The sequence below is a fragment of the Schistocerca nitens genome, chromosome 5 (assembly GCF_023898315.1).
Source record: "Schistocerca nitens isolate TAMUIC-IGC-003100 chromosome 5, iqSchNite1.1, whole genome shotgun sequence".
Lineage (NCBI taxonomy): Eukaryota > Metazoa > Arthropoda > Insecta > Orthoptera > Acrididae > Schistocerca > Schistocerca nitens.
In genome coordinates, this window is record NC_064618.1 from 445365620 (window position 1) to 445387286 (window position 21667).

Consider the following 21667-nt stretch of genomic DNA (forward strand, 5'->3'; position numbering starts at 1 on the left):
AGGAATCCAGTAAGAGCCTCAGTTTTTGTATTTCGTCTTACATGTTAGATTTATATGCAAATTTAAACACAAGGGATTGAACGCACCGATGAATTCGTAAAGCGGAGTCTCTATTTTGTCTAGTAATGTAGGAAGAATAAAGGCCTACACTTGCTTTTGATACAACTAATGGTACAGTAGCGCTTTGGTAATGGCATGTTTTGATGGATAAAATACTTACAGTATGACTAGTGAAAGTAGCGGAGTTTTTACATATGGATGCTTTTGTATAGAGAGATGTCGCAACGCAAATTGTAGCAAAATGCAGGAAGACCTACGGAGTATCGATTTTTCATGTGGGGATAGGTATTTGACCCTCATCATAAAGAGATGTAACGTATTGAGCGTAAATGGGGAGAAAGACCCATTATTACATCATACCAGAGCAGTTACTGGAAGCAGTCACATCCATTGTAAAGTTTTCATATAATTCTTGCCATTGTACATATTTCATCTTTACAATACTGAGACGGAGATGCATAAGCCCGCTGCACGGATAGTGGATAAGATCCTTGATTCAGTGTTTAATATAGTCTTGGTCATCAATCACTTTTGCAACGGCAGGGCAGTCTTATTAGAGGTATAGTAGACAGCAGTTGAGATTCAAAGAATTAGATGTGATATTATGAATCTGGGAGTAATTACCTGAAACACTTCATTATGGAGATGAAAACTTGTTGGTAAAGATATTTTCTTGACTATATGGCCGAGGAGATTTTTAGAGGAATATTTCAAGATAACCAATGAAGTGCAAGACTGAAATGTTTGTCTGCCAGAACTATTAATTGAAGGAATTCTTTCTCCCTTAGATAACTAATAATAATCAGGATCAGTTTTAATTTGATCTCTATATTTTCATTATGTCACAAATAAAACAATTGGTTTAAATGTCTGTAATTTTTGTAATGAGTGAATTTCGTAATTGTTAGAGTCTCCTTATGTTGTACAGTCTTCTTTTGACAACTATCAGATTTAATTTTTCAAGAGTACTTCTCTTTAACCCAAAACCCTCCTCCATCATTCTTAGTAAAGTTTCTAATATTCTGTCGTGTGTGCACTGCACCTTATGCCGCAGACTGTTTCTGGGAAAAAAAAATTGCTTCCGAGTATTTTCAGGTGTTAAGTAAGCTGATTAATTTACAGCGAACAGTGAAGGTAGTCTTAAACAGTTATTTTCTTCCAAGTTGAGCAGTATTTTATTTTATGGCGATTTCAAGTTAGATTTTGCACTTCACGTTACGTAACTTTCATAACGCAGTTCAGTATTAACTTTCAGTTAAATAGTGTTCACTGAGTACACAATTAGTTTCTTTTGGGATTTCATTAGATTCATTTTCATTATTCCAAATTCAGCCTCTCGCTGAGATTAAAGCTTCACGACACTGTTCATAAGCGCAATACGGGGCCAACCACCAGTCAGTATTGCTCAGCAGTTGAATACGATGTCATAATGACGAGTCACACGAGGAGAAAGCTTTTGAAAAAAAAATCAGTATTTCATACACAGATAAATTACGGAGAAATCTGAGGCCCTAACTTGGAATCTCTGTAGAGAGCGTTTTAAAGTGGAGCGATCACATAACATTGATTGGAGGTAAGGCAGGCGCCAGACAGAGCTTCATGGGAAGAATTTTCAGAAACTACAGTCCAAGCACAAAGGAGGTAGATAACAAAGCCCTCGATCGATCAACACTTGAATATTGCTCGTCAGTTTGTGATCCATACCAGAAGGATTGATAGAGGAAATAGAGATAATCCAAAGAAGAGCTGTACGTTTCGTTACAGGTTCATTTGCGAAGCACTAATGCACCACGGAGAAGCTCAGCCTACTGCATTGGCAGACGCTGCAAGAGAGGCGTTCGGCATCGCAGTGGGATTTACTGTTAAAGTGATGAGAGTGTACGTTCCTAGAAGAGTCAGCTAATATATGGCCTCCTACCATGTGCATCTCGCATAAACACCACGAAAGTAAACCTAGAGAGATTCGAGGCGACATGGACGATTATCAGCAATCATTCTTCCAGAAAATCATCTGTGACTGGAACAAGAAACTGGGAAAGTTACAGTGGCAAACAAGGTACCCTTCGCCGTACACTGTAAGGTGCCTTGAGGAACGCAGATGCAGATTTTGACTTAGAATGAAGCAAGAAGATGTGTAAAATTGTAGCATGCTTCCCAATGTGTCGTCCTCTTCATCCTACAAAAAGTGCTGTGAATTTTTTTTCTCTTACTTGCTGCGTTATTTGGTAAGGCCTATTCCTTATTTTGCGAAAGCTTGGATTACCGAATTGGAAGTGTAGATAACTGCACAGGTACCTGGTGTAAGTTATATATACTGGTTGTCTGCTGTATGTTAATTACTGCAGTGGAACAGTGCTCTCTTCGAAGAATGATGATTATTGTTTTGCAAGGAGTGAAGTCACTCGTTATAAACTCTCAGACCGACCTGGACGCAGTTTTTACGTTTTTTTCAAACTGCTGCAGAAATTTCCTGTCTTTGTCAGAGAAAAATTATACCAGAAAACTGCTCGGCACTGACAATTTTTTTCTCCTAGTCCAGTTGATCAGACGCTACTGGAACACTCATATGAGGTACTCTAAGTCCTGGTTATGGCACATGCATTGTCGAGTATATAAATGTGCAGAGCTTGTTATGAGATTGTGACCTATCAATCCGCTAGTTCGCAAAACGACATTGTCTGTCTACGAATATGCATACAGAAGAAAACCACGTCGGAGGAAATGACAGGTAGTGTAAGAACATATCTGAAGATTTTTTTTTTTTTTTTTTTTTTGTAAATGGTCATGTTTCCACTCTATCCACGGTATTGTTTTTCCAGCATTTTCCTCTAATAACAGTACTCCTCCGTGGACCAATTTTCATCGTCATGGATTACATTGGATTGGATTGTTTGTGGGAGGACACCAGACAGCGAGGTCATCGGTCTCATTGGATTGAGGACGAAGTCTGCCGTGCCCTTTCAAAGGAGCGATTTAGGGAAATTACGGGAAACCTAAACCAGGATGGCCGGCCGTGGGATTGAACCGTCGTCCTCCCGAATGCGAGTCCAGTGTGCTAGCCACTGCGCCCCCTCGCTCGGTCGCGTTTAATGAGTGGGTTTATATTGACATGGTGGATAGTCTAACATTTCTTACCTTCATGTTGTATACGATATTTTTTCCTGTTATTTGAATAAGAACAGAGATCGACCCAGAAAATGAGTCATCAGCCTTCTACCTATAAAAAACCGACATACCGCGGTCGGCTTCAAGAAACTGACGCTGCTGTTTAGTTGCCCCGAAAATGACCTATGCAGATTGCTCGAAAGGTCGGCTTCTATTTAATATTGCTCAAACTATTATAAATAACGACGCACTGTAAAGCCAATAACGAATTTAGTACTCGCAAAATATACCTCAGAGAAGTAGCAATGTTAAGCGCACGTATACTATACTTGTGACTGGAACATGTATAAATACACTACTGGCCATTAAAATTGATACACCACGAAGATGACGTGCTACAGACGTGAATTTTAACCGACAGGAAGAAGATGCTGTGATATGCAAATGATTAGCTTTTCAGGGCATTCACACAAGGTTGGCACCGGTGGCGACACCTACAACGTGCTGACATGAGGAAAGTTAGCAACCGATTTCTCATACACAAACAGCAGTTGCCGGCGTTGCCTGGTGAAACGTCGTTGTGATGCCTCGTGCAAGGAGGAGAAATGCGTACCATCACGTTTCAGACTTTTATAAAGGTCGGATTGTAGCCTATCGCGATTGCGGTTTATCGTATCGCAACATTGCTGCTCGCGTTGGTCGAGATCCAGTGACTGTTAGCAGAATATGGAATCGGTGGGTTCAGAAGGGTAATACGGAACGCCGTGCTGGATTCCAACGGCCCCGTATCACTAGCAGTCGAGATGACAGGCACCTTATCCGCATGGCTGTAACGGATCGTGCAGCCACGTGTCGATCCCTGAGTCAACAGATGGGGGCGTTTCCAAGACAACAACTATCTGCACGAACAGTTCGACGACGTTTGCAGCAGCTCGGTGAGCATGGCTGCGGTTACCCTTGACTGTGCATCACAGACGGGAGCGCTTGCGATAGTATACTCAACGACGAACCTGGGTGCACGAATGGCAAAACGTCATTTTTTCGGATGAATCCAGGTTCTGTTTACAGCATCATGATGGTCGCATCCGTGTTTGGCGACATCGCGGTGAACGCACATTGGAAGCGTGCATTCGTCATCGCCATACTGGCGTATCACCCGGCGTGATAGTATGGGATGCCATTGGTTACACGTCTCAGTTACCTCTTGTTCGCATTGACGGCACGTTCAACAGTGGACGTTACATTTAAGATGTGTTACAACCCGTGGCTTTACCCTTCATTCAATCCCTTGCGAAACCCTACATTTCAGCAGGATAATGCACGACCGCACGTTGCAGGTCCTCTACGGGCCTTTCTGGATACAGAAAATGTTCGACTGCTGCCCTGGCCAGCACATTCTTTAGATCTCTCACCAACTGAAAACGTCTGGTCAATGGTGGCCGAGCAACTGGCTCGTCACAATACGGCAGTCACTAGTCTTGATGAACTGTGGTATCTTGTTGAAGCTGCATGGGCAGCTGTACCTGTACACACCATCCTAGCTCTGTTTGACTCAATGCCCAGGCGTTTCAAGGCCGTTATTACGGCCAGAGGTGGTTGTTCTGGGCACTGATTTCTCAGGATCTATGCACCCAAATTGCGTGAAAATGTAGTCACATGTCAGTTCTAGTATAATACACTCGTCCAATGAATATCCGTTTATCATCTGCATTTTCTTGGTGTAGCAATTTTAATGGCCAGTAGTGTAGAAATGATGTAGGAGGAGTACACGGATGCTGCCACGTTTACCGCCCCGCCCACTGATGGCAGAGGCAGGCCTACAGTTCCGTCTTGTCACAAATATGTGAAAGCTGTACGTGGAGCTGGAGCAGGGCTCCAATCTTGCCTCTCATCTTTCTCATTCTGTTCCATTGCCAGTACATTCATCCAGGCAAGATTCACTTCCCCTTCTCTTAGGAGCGCTGCGTTAACAAGATATCTAGAGCAGGTGCTACGAACTTTGGAAAGTCCTGAAAAGGAATTGGCAGAATAGTAACTGTGAAGGTGGATCGCGAGTTGATGAAAGAACTACTCGCGTAAGAAAGTGGTCCGGGTTCATGTCTGCGACCAGCACACACTTTTAATCTTGTCGGAAGTAACACAACGGTGCCACACTGGAAATGGGAGACCGACCCTTGTCAGAAATGAAATAGTAATCCAAATACTGTAGTCAGAAACAGGTAAAATAGAAGTGGAATGCACTTATTAAATTATACGATTTATTTACTAAATGTTAAAACACACTTTCCCCGATGATTCATGTAAATTAGTGGATGATTATGTTGTGTTTTCATTCTGGTCAATGATGCTCTCTTTGAGAGCGTATATTGCTGCTGCGTAGGTTTTCATCATTTCTCACCTGCTATATAAAAGAGAAGAGATTGAAAGTCATGTCACTTCATTTAATTCGTTCGCGAACAGAAGGCATAGCAGAAAATAATGATGTCATGGGACTAACGCTCAATATTGTTCATTGTTATATCAAGCTTTAAATAAATTATGAGTGAGTTCAATTTTTATTCTGAATTTATATCTAGAAAGCACACACACATGTGCGCTTGCGCCCTCGCAAACAGAGACAGAAAGAGAGAGATACAGAGAGATGCTCTATTATAATGCTCTACGTTACCGCATACGTATGTACTGGGTGAATGTGAAATCGCGCCATACTGCCTGAACTTTATCTTCACGAGAGATAAGTAGTTTTTCGGTTGTTATAAAGTCACGTATCAGTTCAAATGTACATCGAACTATCGACAGTGATGTAATTAGCCAAGTATTGTAAGAGGAATTTACAGTAGCTTTCTTGGACAATTCCTGTCAAAAGGTTTAGAGAAAAGACGGAAAATACGAATTTAGGACCCGTAGGAACAGAAAAACTGCCCAGTGTTTCGATACTACCTTTCTAACTGTCTCGAATTAGTGATTAGGATATGTTAAGTTCGTTGCTCTGGTTAGCGTAAAACAGAAAAATAGTACATTAGCTACCGCTCCAGCACAGATGTGGAAATTCTTACGAATTATTGGACGTTTTCATAAGATTTTATTTTTACCGCCATTGCCAGTACGTTGTAGATTTCGATTTTTCATTTGACTGCGTTTGCAAGTTAGAAGAAAGCATCTAGTTTTGGTTTGGTAAGGTAGTTAATTCTCTACAGATAATATTATATTCATTTTAGACTTTTGAGGTTAATACAACCATAAAGTAAAACATTACAAGCTTCATACATTCACACACGTAATTTCTTACAGTCCCAGTTTCACAGGGATTTACAACCACGCTGGACAAAAGTTCATTACCTCCAGGAAACATCGTGAGTCAGTGGCTCCTAGCCTTGCTAATAGCCACGACTCGATGTGGAACACAGGCCAAAAATTTCCTCACGTAAGACATATCCAGCTGAAGTGCCTCATCGAGCCACAGAGGACCATGCGGCGCTATTGACTGGTGCATTTCACCCGCTGTTCGATATGGTACCAGACGTAATGAGAAGTGGTGTCTGTAACTGAAAGGACATAATGAACTGAAACGATATCTGAAAAAAAGAACATTTGCAACAACTGTTTAAGAGAGTGAAAGATGGAAGTGAAATAGCGGCTTAAAACTGAATGTCGAGAGAAACCAAGAGCGCAGCACCAGAGACATTAATTAGCCCTCTATTGATACGTATATTAATACTGACGTCAATTGTCTCCTTTTCTACGAAAAAGGCTGAGAACAAGCATCGTTTGGCTACTGATGTGGATTCTACAGTCCAAATCGAATAATAACAGTAATCTTCCGAGTCCAAAATCGGACAGCCATGTTGATTACTTTATAAATGTGTTTCTGTATTGAACGTTTGACGTTACACACATAAGTGAGAAAAAGATTAGAAAACATTTGAAATTACTTTAGAGTTTGTTGGAAGCCGTTAGCTGCTCTCATTATCGAAGACTATATGACAAGGCCTATAGCCTGTGTAATTTGCATTCAACTTAAAAAAAAAAAAACTAGTGTTCCACGCTTCTGAATGTTTATGAGATGATAATCCTGAATTAGGTGTCGAACAATGATGCAAGTATGCAGGTACATTCAGCGATATGTGTGGATACTGTCTCCATATGTGTTGCCCATGGGATTATTAGTAAAGAAGTAATAAGTAAAAAGGCCATGCCTAATGCGGCAGTTTTACTGCATGAGCAGCGAAAATGTTCACTACAGGCAAATAAAAATTGCTACACCACGAAGATGACGTGCTACAGACGCGAAATTTAACCGACAGGGAGAAGATGCTGTGATATGCAAATGATAAGCTTTTCAGAGCATTCACACAAGGTTGGCGCCGGTGGCGACACCTACAACGTGCTGACATGAGGAAAGTTTCCAACCGATTTCTCACACACAAACAGCGGTAGACCGGCGTTCCCTGGTGAAATGTTGACGTGATGCCTCGCGTAAGGAGGAGCAATGCGTACCGTCACGTTTCCGACTTTAATAAACGTCGGATTGTAGCCTATCGCGACTGCGGTTTATCGTATCGCGACACTGCTGCTCGCGTTGGTCGAGATCCAATGACTGTTAGCAGAATATGGAATCGGTGGCTTCTGGAGCGTTATACGGAACTCAGTGCAGGATCCCAATGGCCTCGTATCACTAGCAGTCTAGATGACAGCCATCTTATCCGCATAGCTGTAACGGATTGTGCAGCCACGTCTCGATCCCTGAGTCAACAGATGGGGACGTTTGCAAGACAACAACCATCTGCACGAACAGTTTGACGATGTTTGCAGCAGCAGGGACTATCAGCTCGGAGACCATGGGTGCGGTTACCCTTGACGCTGCATCACAGACAGGAGCGCCTGCGATGGTGTACTCGACGACGAACCTCGGTGCACGAATGGCAAAACGTCATTTTTTCGGATGAATCCAGGTTCTGTTTACAGCATCATGATGGTCGCATCCGTGTTTGGCGACATCGCGGTGAACGCACATTGGAAGCGTGTATTAGTCATCGCCATACTGGCGTATCACCTGGCGTGATGGTGTGGGGTGCCATTGGTTACACGTCTCGGTCACCTCTTGTTCACATTAACGGCACTTTGAACAGTGAATGTTACATTTCAGATGTGTTACGACCCGTGGCTCTACCCTTCATTCGATCCCTGCGAAACCCTACATTTCAGCAGGATAATGCACGACCGCACGTTGCAGGTCCTGTACGGACCTTTCTGGATATAGAAAATGTTCGACTGCTGCCCTGGCCAGCACATTCCCCACATCTCTCACCAACTAAAAACGTCTGGTCAATGGTGGCCGAGCAACTAGTTCGTCACAATAGGCCAGTCACTACTCTTAGTGAGCTGTGGTATCGTGTTGAAGCTGCATGGGCAGCTGTACCTGTACACGCCATCCAAGCTCTGTTTGACTCAATGCCCAGGCGTATCAAGGCCGTTATTACGGCCAGAGGTGATTGTTCTGGGTACTGATTTCTCAGGTTCTATGCACCCAATTTGCGTGAAAATGTAATCACATGTCAGTTCTACTATAATATAATCGTCCAATGAATAACCCTTTATCTTCTGCATTTCTTCTTGGTGTAGCAATTTTAATGGCCAGTAGTGTAAAAACCGATGGCCTTTTTCCCTTTAGTCGTTTTGCACGGGGTTGTCAACGATAAAAGTTTCTTAAAGGTTTCAAATTATTTGCAACTAACTGAGTATATATTTGTTCCAGTCTTTTATTAGTCCATCTCCTCCTTCTCCCTCTTTCTGTTTATCTCCTTCCCCTCTCTCTCCACCTCATCCTGCCTGCTCTCTGTCTCTCTCTCTCTCTCTCCCCACCTGCTCCATCCACCCACCACTCGGTGTTCACCTCCACCTTCCCTCTTTTCCTGTATACCTCGAAATGTTCGAACAGTGTACGTCATAGTAAGGGGAAATTTCTGGATATGTTTGATCTTTTGATCTGCCCGCGACCTAGTGTATTATGTTGGTATCTACCTTAGCGTTTGTATGGTACTGTGGATGTTAATAACAAAAATAACTATTAAAAACACACTAAAATATCTTCTGTCGTATATGTCGTATGTAACAACGCTAATTAGGAGATAAATAAGAATTTGCAATCACGTTTATGTCAAATTCTCGACCTTTGCTCGTCCGGCGTTCTGATGAAGTCTGATGGCACTCCCTCCAAGACATATATAGCTGCTGCAATTTATTCTCGAGACAGGAATTACAGTCAGTTTACCACGATCTGTTTATTTGGTGGGCATTTACTTTTTCATTAATTTTCTTCATTGTGTCCTCTGAAAGTAGAAATTCGAAGTAAATCGGCTATTAATTTTGAAGTAGATCGGTCAAGTACTTTTCTAGATGTTTGGTAACAACTTTTTCGTTTATACATTATAATATATATTGCGTATATTAAAACTACGTGGCCTATGTCCGCCCAAATATTCATTAGGAGATTGTGCAGAAATTTGAAGTAAATCGGCCAAGAACTTTTAGAGATTTTTTGCAGCAACTTCTCCCTTTATACGTTACATACACGTTTCAAGTCAAATTACGAAATCTTATTGAACGTAAACTGTGCAACATTTCGTCAAGGTCGGAATAAAACAGTACATCTATGTGAATTACAAACAAACGGACACTTTTCTTTATATATACAGAAGTTTGTTGCAAGTCACTAAGTGTTTCAATCTCAAACATTGGATGAATATAATTTGGTATCTATGCGCAGTGAGTTTATGTTGCCTGAAGACATATAAACAGTGACGAGTATAACTGTAATACTTGTCTTAGTGTGTTAAACCTTAAATGTAAAGTCCTACGTCATAGTAGATTACGATAGCATTTTGAATTTGGTCACTAATTATATGAAAAACGAAAATCAAATTTTAGTTGTCTGACTGTTAGACTGAGACTGTGCGCCATGAAACATGGGCCGATAGTTTTTCAGTATTATAGCTATGGAGGAGACTAATCGAAATCTTATGTGGGCAGTGATCCTCCAGTTGTCTTGAAGGTAAAGTGTGCAACACATTTCATCAGGATCGGAATAATACTGTAGATTTGTATGAATTATGAACAAACAACGAACGAACTGCAGTTTCATGGTTATCAACGATAGACAGTATGAATAGGCCTTCGAGGAGGATTGGTAGAGTTCTGGTTGTGGAGGCGTTTGCTGAGGATATCTTGGCAGTGGATTAGTAAAAGGACCGTTGAGTCATACTAAGGATATCGTTAAGCACGCCGAATCGTCGTTATCGCAATGCGGCATTGGCGCGAGATGGAATTCCCTTAAGGAACACTGGAAGAGCACTGAAAAGGAAAGTGAGGCCGCCCGCTGCAACGATAATAAACCTTTTCCTAAGGGCTATGGTGAACAGTGTTCTTAATATTTTCGTAATCAGTGTACTTAATTTACTTAAATAACTGTATCACGAAATCAGGAGAAAGCTGCTGTATTATGTAATTAATTATCGACAAATATTTTTGTTCGTGCTATCAGCTTCGAGTGGCGAATATCATTATATAACGTTGAAGGAAGCCCTCTTGACACCAAGTAGATAATTACTACAATCGATTGCATCATCTGTCAACAACATGTAATAATTAAGTACTTGGAATTAAGGAAGCTTCATTTAAACTGGTAATGTTTTCATAGTTTTAAAAATAACAGTGGTGAGTTTGGATCGAGAATTCGAGAATCTCTTTGTGAAGCCCCAAATATCCTTATGACATCATCGAAATCTTGTAAACACACGTCTGACCAGGTCAAAAGATATTTGAAAGATGTGTTCTTTCGCAGTGAGAGAGAAATATCTGTATTATTGTTAGCTTCTTGGAGTGGTCAGTGTGAAAGAACAGTTCGAGCATCGTACCTGAGGACATGGAACTTGTTTGTCTGGTGATCCCAAAGAACTCGACGGCACACGTTCAACTGTGGAACGTATACCGATTTCGATGTTGGAAGAACTTTGTGAGAAGACTATGGTATCTATTTTTGTGACGCCGATTTTTACCTAATATTATTGCCAAAACATTAATTTCATCTTCCTGTTTCGAAAATCAAATTTTATACATTTTCCTTTATGCCTAATAAGGTTAATGCTCCTATTAGTACCGCTAGTCATAGAGGAAATGAAAAGATGAACAGACTATCATCGTGAGGTATACTGTATCATCGTTCCGGGTATTGACCACGCAAGACCGTCATACATCCTTGTTCAACATAAAACGGAATATTGCACCTGACACCCGCAGGTACAACGTTGTTCAGTGTATCGCCAGCGGATTTGCACGAGTGTAACTGTGTTACTAACTCGTTCTTTGTTATAGCTAAAACTTCATTTTGGTTGGTAGATTTTTTCCCGGTTCGAATTGTTTAGGAGTACCTTTAATGCTGCTAGGGGATATCTGAACACGCAGCGAACTGTGTTACTCCCTGCTATCGTGAGAACTAAATCGGAGAGAAGTTTATTCCTTAAGAGTTAAAAAACTGATTAGGGTTGCCTACTTCTCTTTTAAGCGAGGAAAGAATAAAGAAAAAGGGTTATTGGTTCCGTGATTGCGGTCCTGTTTCAAAACCCAACTGAGACACACAAATATTCTAGGTGAAGGAAAAACAAGTGGATGTGCACCAAGCACGTCTTAACTCTTTCATTTCTGCGCCTGCCATCCGAGAACAAGTAATGGACTCCCTGCAACGTTCTGTATCATCCTACACAACTGGACGAAGATAAGCAGCAGCCGGACTAGGGAATTACCATCCCATGCGTAGGCTACGGTTAACACCATAACAGAGATGGCAGCGTTTGGAATGTTAACGCGATCGCGAAGCACGGACTGTTGATGAATGGTGTCTTATTGTGTTCAGTGACGAATCGCGGTTCCTTACTATACCGGATGACCATCCTAAGCAATTAGAATAGCCACCTGGAGAGACGTATCATTTAGAGAGGCACAGCATTGTTATGGCGTCATAGTGGGGGGCACGATCATGTATGATTTTAGATCACGGTTGACAGTGATAGAGAGGACTCTCACGACACGATGGTGGCGTGTTCTGCGTCCTCTTGTGTTACCTCTCATGTGACGGAATCGAGGTGCCATTTTTCAACACGACAGTGCTCGTCCACAATTGGCACGTGTCCTTGTAAACCGTGCACGTGATGTTCACGGACTCTCGTGGCCAGCGAGATCCACATATCTACACTCTCCCTGTCTCCGCCCCCCCCCCCCCCCCTACCTGATAGAACGTGTGTGGGACCAGTTTGGACATGAACTCCCTCCCATTGTCAGTACACAGGATATAGCACCAGTTACAACAACTGTTGGTCAGTCTCGTCAGGAAAGGATACACGGGCTTTTATAATATTCTTTCCAACCGAATCAGTAGATGCATCCTGTACGGAGACGATCCAGCGTCTTCTGATAACTGGGCCGATGCTGCCAAGTTCTTTGTAAATTTCAATCGATTCTGTAGTCACTGAAATAGCTTCACAAACCCTGCCAAACAGTAAGGTTTCATTTCGTTTCCTCATCCCTTTCTGGGTGCTTCATGTTCATTCTCAGGCAAAATATTATGTCAACGCATTCGTTAGTTACTTACTAGTTCCTTATCGTTCAGTGCATTTTGAGTTCTATGACCTTTTAATCCTCCGTATTTCCTCTCCAGGGAGAAATATATCGTAACACGACCGAAATGACTTACAAAATTTTACTATATGCCAGTTAAGAGAGTAGCGGACACATAACGATATAAACTTGTTACCCACGATCGCTGATGTGACAAAAGTCACGGAATGCCTGCTAACATCGTGTCGAACCTAGTTTTGCCAGGCATAGAGCAAAAACTCGGTGAGGCATGGACAAGGCAAGTCGTTGGAAGTCCCCTGCAGAAATATTAAGCCACAGTGCTTCTATAGCCAGTGGTAATTGGGAAAGTGTTGCCGGTGCAGGTTTTTGTGCACGAAATGAGATCTCGAATATGTCCCTAAACGGTCGATGGGTCTCACGTAGGGCGATCTGGGTGGCCAAACCATTCGTTCGAATTGTCCCGAATGTTCTTCAAACCTGTTAGAGGATCCAGTCCAGTCCATACAGAGGAGATAGAGAAGATCCAAAGAAGAGCGGCGCGTTTCGTCACAGGGTTATTTGGTAAGCGTGATAGCGTTACGGAGATGTTTAGCAAACTCAAGTGGCAGACTGTGCAAGAGAGGCGCTTTGCATCGCGGTGCAGCTTGCTATCCAGGTTTCGAGAGGGTGCGTTTCTGGATGAGGTATCGAATCTATTGCTTCCCCCTACTTATACCTCCCGAGGAGTTCACGAATGTTAAATTAGAAAGATTCGAGCGCGCACGGAGGCTTTGCGACAGTCGTTCTTCCCGTGAACCATACGCGACTGGAACAGGAAAGGGAGATAATGACAGTGGCACGTAAAGTGCCCTCCGCCACACACCATTGGGTGACTTGCGGAGTATAAATGTAGATGTAGATGTATCGCGAACAATTGTGGCTCAGTGACATGGTGTAGTGTCATCCATAAAAATTCCGTTGTTGTTTGGGTACATGGTCCACGAATAGATGCGAATGGTCTGTAAGCAGCCGAACGTGCAGAGGATCCAGCCCATGCCATGTAAACACAGCCCACACCATTATGAAGTCACCAACAGCACGCACAGTACGTTGTTGACAATTTGGGTACATAGGTTGGTGGAGTCAGTGCCACACTCGTACCCTACAATCAGCTCTTAGCAACTGGTCAAGGCCACGGTTTCTCTAGTAGTCTGGGGTCCAACCGACAGCATCATGAGCTAAGGAGAGCCGCTCCAGGCGATGCCGTGCTGTTAGCAAAGGCACTCGCGTCGGTCGTCTGCTGCCGTGGCCCGTTAACGCCAGATCTCACCTCACCGTCCCGACGGATACGTTCGGCGTACATTCCACATCGACTTCTGCGGTCATTACGCGTAGTGCTGCTTGTCTGTTAGCACTGACAACTCTACGCGAACGCGTAAGTGAATGCCGTCACCACTGCGTTGTGAATAGTGAGAGGTAATGCATGAAATTTGGTATACTCGGCACGCTCTTGACACTGCACTTGGCAGAATACTGAAGTCTCTAACGATTTCCGCGTCCAAAGCCTGTTAGTTCCCGTCGTGCGGCCATAATTACGTTGGAAACCATTTCACATGAATACAAATGACAGCTCTGCCAATGCATTGCCCTTTTGTAGCTCGTGTATGTGATACTACCGCCATCTGTATATGTGCATATCGCTACTGCTGAAAGTGCCTTCCGCCGCTCTCGTGGAAGAGGCAAAGGCTGCCTGGGTAAGTGTGCAGGGGAAGCAGTTGTGTCCGCCTGCGAGGCTGTACCGCGCTGCCCGCCCGCGCTCCGTCAAAACAGCACTTAAAATGCATGAGCCTGACGCGCCTGCTGGCGTCAACGCCGCACGCACCATCGCGCTGCTCCGCATCTGTACCGCCGCCGATATTCTGCTCTGTGTAACCGGCTGTTACAAGCCTTATTCCTGGGTGTCGGCATACCCTTGTTCCCCCAAGTACATCAACAAGACCATAACAATTTGCTGAACGCAACCTGCTTCAGTTTTAAAGAGGGAAACAGCATGTCTTCTTCTTCTTCTTCTTCTTCTGAACTTGAAGGCTTGGGCACTTGCGCTTGTTCCGTCTTCACTTTTCTGTGCCACCTCAATTCTTGGTCTTCCTACTTCCATTCTTCCTCTTTGCTGGTACAATATGTCCAGACGTGGGATCCCTTCTGTACTTATTCTTGGCAGGTGACGTTTCCATGATGTTTCATTTTCTTCAGTCAAAACTTCCGGGCTCAGAGGTCGTCGTCGGTGCATAAAACTATTTACTGACATTTCGTCCTCAGCTGCGGGAGGCATTTTCCGATGCAAAACGGAAGATGTCTCCCTCAGTTGTGATGAAGTGTCACTAAGCAGTTTAATACATTGATCACGACGTCTTAGCCCGTAAGTTTTGACTGAAGAAAACGCCGGACTTGAAGATGTACAATGTTTTATTTTATTCAGTCTTTTCATTAATTTTGTGAATATCTGTTCATTCCTAATATCTTCGTTTCTTATATGGTATTCCCTGGTGCATATCTCACTTTCCTAAGAAACCTCAGTTCTACTGTTTGTACTTTACTTTTCTCGCGTCTTTTAGTGATCCAAGACTCGCTATCGTGTAGCAATACAAGTGTAGCCACGGATTTATAAAATTTTTATTTTTTTCCCTTCCGTACTTTGTTCTGGAAGGTTTTGTTTATGATTCCGCATACTGATTAATATTTGTCAATCTCAGAGCCTATGTCACAGCTTATGTCACATCCTAAAAAATTAAAGCTGGAGACCTACTGAGGTAGTGTATTATATATTATTATTAGGTTTTAGATTTCTTTGTTGATATTTTAAGGTTATAGTCTGTTTTCCCTAATCGATACAATCTATAACCTGATTTTGGTAGCTCATCTTTACTTTCTTCCAAAATGGTAACGTCATCTGCGTACACAAGGATATAAACATATTTATTTCTGTTAATCTCTATATCCAGATACCTCCTGTCTCCAGTTTTTAATCGGGTGATTTATACTGTATATATAACAGATAAGCTTTGTGACGGGCTACGGTTTTGTTTGAGTCCTTTATCGGTAGAATAATGATTTCTTCAGTTTTATTATTATCTGTTGTAATTATTATTCTTGCTATTTTGTCGAAAACTGACATTTCTGAGTCAGTGTCTATGTACAAAATACACGTTTATTCTTGTGGAGCAGATAACGGCAACCAGCAACCACACAAGAAGTGGTTGGGTGCTGTTATCTTGTCTGCAGGAATCAACCAGTATATTATTTTTGTGTTAATTTATAAGCTGGTTATAGGTTCAGTAAGATGTCTAGGATAATATTACGGCATGTAAAAATTTTTAAAATATGTCAAGATGTACACTATATGATTAAAAGTACCCGTACGGCTTTCAGTGGACATTAATATGGATTGTGCTCACCCCTCGCCTTTATGATGATAGGGACAATTTCAGCGAGATGTCCCAATGTATGGGTAGGAAAGGCAGCCCATTCTTCCTCAATAGCAGAAACCAGAGAAGGTAGGCTGGAGCGAAGTCGAAGTAAATCAGCACAAAGGTGTTCGGGTACGGACTCTGTGCAGGCCAGTCCATTTCGGGAAAGCTATTATCTCTTCCAAATTCTAAAGGTGGCACGGGTAAAATATAGGGAGCGAAAGGCTATTTACAATTTCTACAGAAACCAGATGGCAGTTATAATAGTCAAGGGGCATGACAAAGAAGCAGTGGTTGAGAAGGGAGTGAGACTGGGTTGTAGCCTCTCCCAGATGTTATTCAATCTGTATATTGAACAAGCAGTAAAGGAAACAAAAGAAAAATTCGGAGTAGGTATTAAAATCCATGAGAAGAAATAAAAACTTTGAGGTTCGCCGATGACATTGTAATTCTGTCAGAGACAGCAAAGGACTCGAAAGAGCAGTTGAACGGAATGGGCAGTGTCTTGAAAGGAGGATATAAGATGAACATCAACAAAAGCAAAATGAGGATGCTGAGGGAATTAGATTAGGAAATGAGACACTTAAAGTAGTAAAGGAGTTTTGCTATTTGGGGAGCAAAATAACTGATGATGGTCGAGTAGAGAAGATATAAAATATAATGGCAAGGAAAGCGTTTCTGAAGAAGAGAAATTTGTTAACATCGAGTATAGATTTAAGTGTCAGGAAGTCGTTTGTGAAAGTATTTGTATGGAGTGTAGCCATGTATGGAAGTGAAACATGGACGATAAATAGTTTGGACAAGAAGAGAATAGAAGCTTTCGAAATGTGGTGCTACAGAAGAATGCTAAAGATTAAATGGGTAGATCACATAGATAATGAGGAGGTATTGAACAGAATTGGGAAGAAGAGGAGTTTGTGGCACAACTTGACAAGAAGAATGGACCGGTTGGTAGGACATGTTATGAGGCATGAAGGGGTCACAAATTTAGCATTGGAGGGCAGCGTGGAGGGTAAAAATCGTAGAGGGAGACCAAGAGATGAAAACAATAAGCAGATCCAGAAGGATGTAGGCTGCAGTACGTACTGGGAGATGAAGCAGCTTGCAGTGGATAGCTGTATCAAAACAGTCTCTGTACTGAAGACCACAACAACAATTGTCGACAAAACATTGTCACACAGGTGCTGCTTTATGGCAGGATCCATCAGTATATGAGGTCTACCTGGTCTTGGTTTAGCTGTGGTTTTCTTGGCATTTCTACTTCACAGTCACATCACCAACAGTCGAGGTAAGCAGCCTTACAAAGGTCGCAATGACCTTGATTGGTTTGTTACTCAGGTGACAACCAGCGACCACTGAACGTTCCAAGACACTGAGCTCTTCGGACCGACTCATTCTTCTGTTGTTTCTCTTCTGACAAAACAACACTCACGCCACCTTTTGCATTGGCGGGTTAGTCTCGCGTAAAGTCTGGTGTTCACTCTCGCATTACATAAGGTGTAGAAGTAATGGGTGTTTCGAAAAGATGCATCCAGTTTTAGATGACTGTACACTGATGAGCAGTCAGATTATAACCATCTGTTTCACCTGTATCAAACTATCAGCTTCCTATCATTGTATAGCTTTATTTAGGACCAGACTGTTCGTTGTCAGTAGAGCGGTCATGCTCTGTTCTCAAGAAGTCTGAGATTACTGGTCTGCGTAATGATGGGAAGTTGGCCATTTTATTTAGTCACGATTGGTATAGAAATAAAAGTTTGACAATACTAGTCACTGATCATATTTTACTCGTACATTAGCAATTTTCCCATCAAAAGAGCCACTTACTTTTCATCTGTGATTTATTCACTGTGACTCCAGTGCTATCTAAGCGTTGTTCTCTGTCTCGAATTAATCTTCCAAGTTTTTGGCCACGACCACGTGACGAATCTCTGTGCGTACCTCGTCTTCCAGCAACTTCCAGCACTCAACTCCTAGCATACTTTTCGCAGTTAATTGATCCAGCATTAATGGCATAAAACACCTACTACAATGAATATATACATTCATGAACAATATTACTGGAGATAGCTCATGTGTTCGAGTGGTTAGCACACTGGACTCGCATTCGGGAGGACGACGGTTCAATCCCGTCTCCGGCCATCCTGATTTAGGTTTTCCGTGATTTCCCTAAATCGCTTCAGGCAAATGCCGGGATGGTTCCTTTGAAAGGGCACGGCCGATTTCCTTCCCCATCCTTCCCTCCCCTGAGCTTGCGCTGCGTCTCTAATGACCTCGTTGTCGACGGGACGTTAAACGCTACTCTCCTCCTCCTCCTCCTCCATGTGTTCGAAAGAGGATATTTCTGTCATCACCCTGAGGATGTAGCTGGAAATGTCACATGATAGTGTGTTGTCAGATGGTGTATAGTCTGTCGACTGTGACCAAGGACGAGAGAGGACAGGTGATATCAGCACCTTTTACAGTCCGAGGACGCCCGATGCAAGGGCGTTCAACCTCAGCAGCCGCGTCAGTCTGCAGTTTTTACGTTTCGTCGCGTTAAAGGTATTCTCGGAAAAATGTTGCGCCAGAGTCAAATGCCTAGGACAACAACTTGTCGGTGACAGCTGTCGCCGCCAACTAGCGCGGATCGTATCGCCTAATGGAATAGGCACGGTGAAGCAAGTCAAAGCAATTCTATGCTGGATAACAGAGCACAGACGCCACCGCCCTCTGTGTAAGCCTTTCCTCGCTGTCCATCACAGAGCACACGCATTACACAGATTAGGTTAAGCAGACTTTCAACGAATATCAGTCGATACAAGCCATTGAGTACAATGAGACGGTGCATCACGCTTGTAGTATAATTCTGTTCAACCGGTCCCGCTCTTCACAAACCCGAGATTAAATGCAATCACTCGATCTATTCCAAATCGATTGCTTCAGATAAAAACTGTTATGTTCGTCGTAATCTACATTCTGCATAATAAAAATTGGTTCAGATGAAAAAGTAGCAGACTCTTTCAGATACTACACAAAATTCATTGAAATTATCAGTCCCTTTTCATATTGATCGTTTTACACAGCATCTTCGTTTACCCGACCTAGGTAGAACCGAATGCAATCCGGAATACCGAAAATCCAGATAATCCGGAAATATTCTGCTTAACGCAAAAACTCAAATATGTGCTGTCCTACACAAAGCTTTTTATTTCGGCACTAACAAAAACAGTTTTTTTGGCATATAAACTCTGTAGTCGCTGAAAGGTAGGTTTCGGAAGAAACAACTGCTTCAAATTCATTTTTGAAGTTTTGTGCCTCCACTATATCCGCCGAAAAATTTTCATTCGTCACTGAAAGCCGGTGAATCCCAAGACGAGCTTTCCAGCTTTCCAACCAACGTTGGCTGCCTGTGAAGTTACGGCCGCCATCGGGTAGTCTGATGTTTAAGCTTCGCGCCTTTTCCTGTAGGACTGAACTAGATATCGGAACACAGTACTCTCTTTTCCAACTGAACCAAACGTATAATGTTTTATCGAGTGTTTCATTTCTTGCCTTCTGTATTGTACTGCACTTCTGAAAACTAGTATTAGTCATCATTCTGAAGCAAAAGTCCTCAGGCTTCTTTCTGGTTCTTCTTCCAATCTGATACAGCTGATGTCTCTAAAACACATTCTGCGCTATATTTCTCTTTTGTCTATTTTGTTTAGGACGTCCAACTTTTTGTCCATCGAAATAACAGTCTCCTTCTTCGCTTTGAAGCCATTTCATTCTCGCACATTTAAAACGCGGGACAGAAGAGTGTTACTGGAACAGTTGTGATGGTCCGGCTGTATCGGCCGTCTTTAATTATAATCCTCAGAGTTCACGCCGAATCAGCATGTTCGAAAGACAAATTGTAAGGACATCTGAGAAGGGGCAATCACTGTCCGAAACCGGGGGGGGGGGGGGGGGGGGGATCTTGTGTGAACGAGAATTGAAAGAATTGAAAAATGTTACAGAAGGACATCTTGACTAATGAGCGCTTGGCCGAGCTTGTAAATAATTTATTATTCAAGATGTCTACTTATGGCAGTGGTTGTTCCTCATACGGGTTAGTGTTTTACAGGAAGATCTGCGTAAGTGATGGGGCGACGCTGCAGCTAACTGAGTAGCTGTAAGTAGCGGCTGGCAGTCAAAGGCCCTGTGGGAAAGAGCAATCAAAAAAGTATCCCGGCGCAGAAAATTATTACAAAAAAATGTGTTAAATGAAACTGCTGTTCTGTAATAATATACACTCCTGGAAATTGAAATAAGAACACCGTGAATTCATTGTCCCAGGAAGGGGAAACTTTATTGACACATTCCTGGGGTCAGATACATCACATGATCACACTGACAGAACCACAGGCACATAGACACAGGCAACAGAGCATGCACAATGTCGGTACTAGTACAGTGTATATCCACCTTTCGCAGCAATGCAGGCTGCTATTCTCCCATGGAGACGATCGTAGAGATGCTGGATGTAGTCCTGTGGAACGGCTTGCCATGCCATTTCCACCTGGCGCCTCAGTTGGACCAGCGTTCGTGCTGGACGTGCAGACCGCGTGAGACGACGCTTCATCCAGTCCCAAACATGCTCAATGGGGGACAGATCCGGAGATCTTGCTGGCCAGGGTAGTTGACTTACACCTTCTAGAGCACGTTGGGTGGCACGGGATACATGCGGACGTGCATTGTCCTGTTGGAACAGCAAGTTCCCTTGCCGGTCTAGGAATGGTAGAACGATGGGTTAGATGAAGGTTTGGATGTACCATGCACTATTCAGTGTCCCCTCGACGATCACCAGTGGTGTACGGCCAGTGTAGGAGATCGCTCCCCACACCATGATGGCGGGTGTTGGCCCTGTGTGCCTCGGTCGTATGCAGTCCTGATTGTGGCGCTCACCTGCACGGCGCCAAACACGCATACGACCATCATTGGCACCAAGGCAGAAACGACTCTCATCGCTGAAGACGACACGTCTCCATTCGTCCCTCCATTCACGTCTGTCGCGACACCACTGGAGGCGGGCTGCACGATGTTGGGGCGTGAGCGGAAGACGGCCTAACGGTGTGCGGGACCGTAGCCCAGCTTCATGGAGACGGTTGCGAATGGTCCTCGCCGATACCCCAGGAGCAACAGTGTCCCTAATTTGCTGGGTAGTGGCAGTGCGGTCCCCTACGGCACTGCGTAGGATCCTACGGTCTTGGCGTGCATCCGTGCGTCGCTGCGGTCCGGTCCCAGGTCGACGGGCACGTGCACCTTCCGCCGACCACTGGCGACAACATCGATGTACTGTGGAGACCTCACGCCCCACGTGTTGAGCAATTCGGCGGTACGTCCACCCGGCCTCCCGCATGCCCACTATACGCCCTCGCTCAAAGTCCGTCAACTGCACATACGGTTCACGTCCACATTGTCGC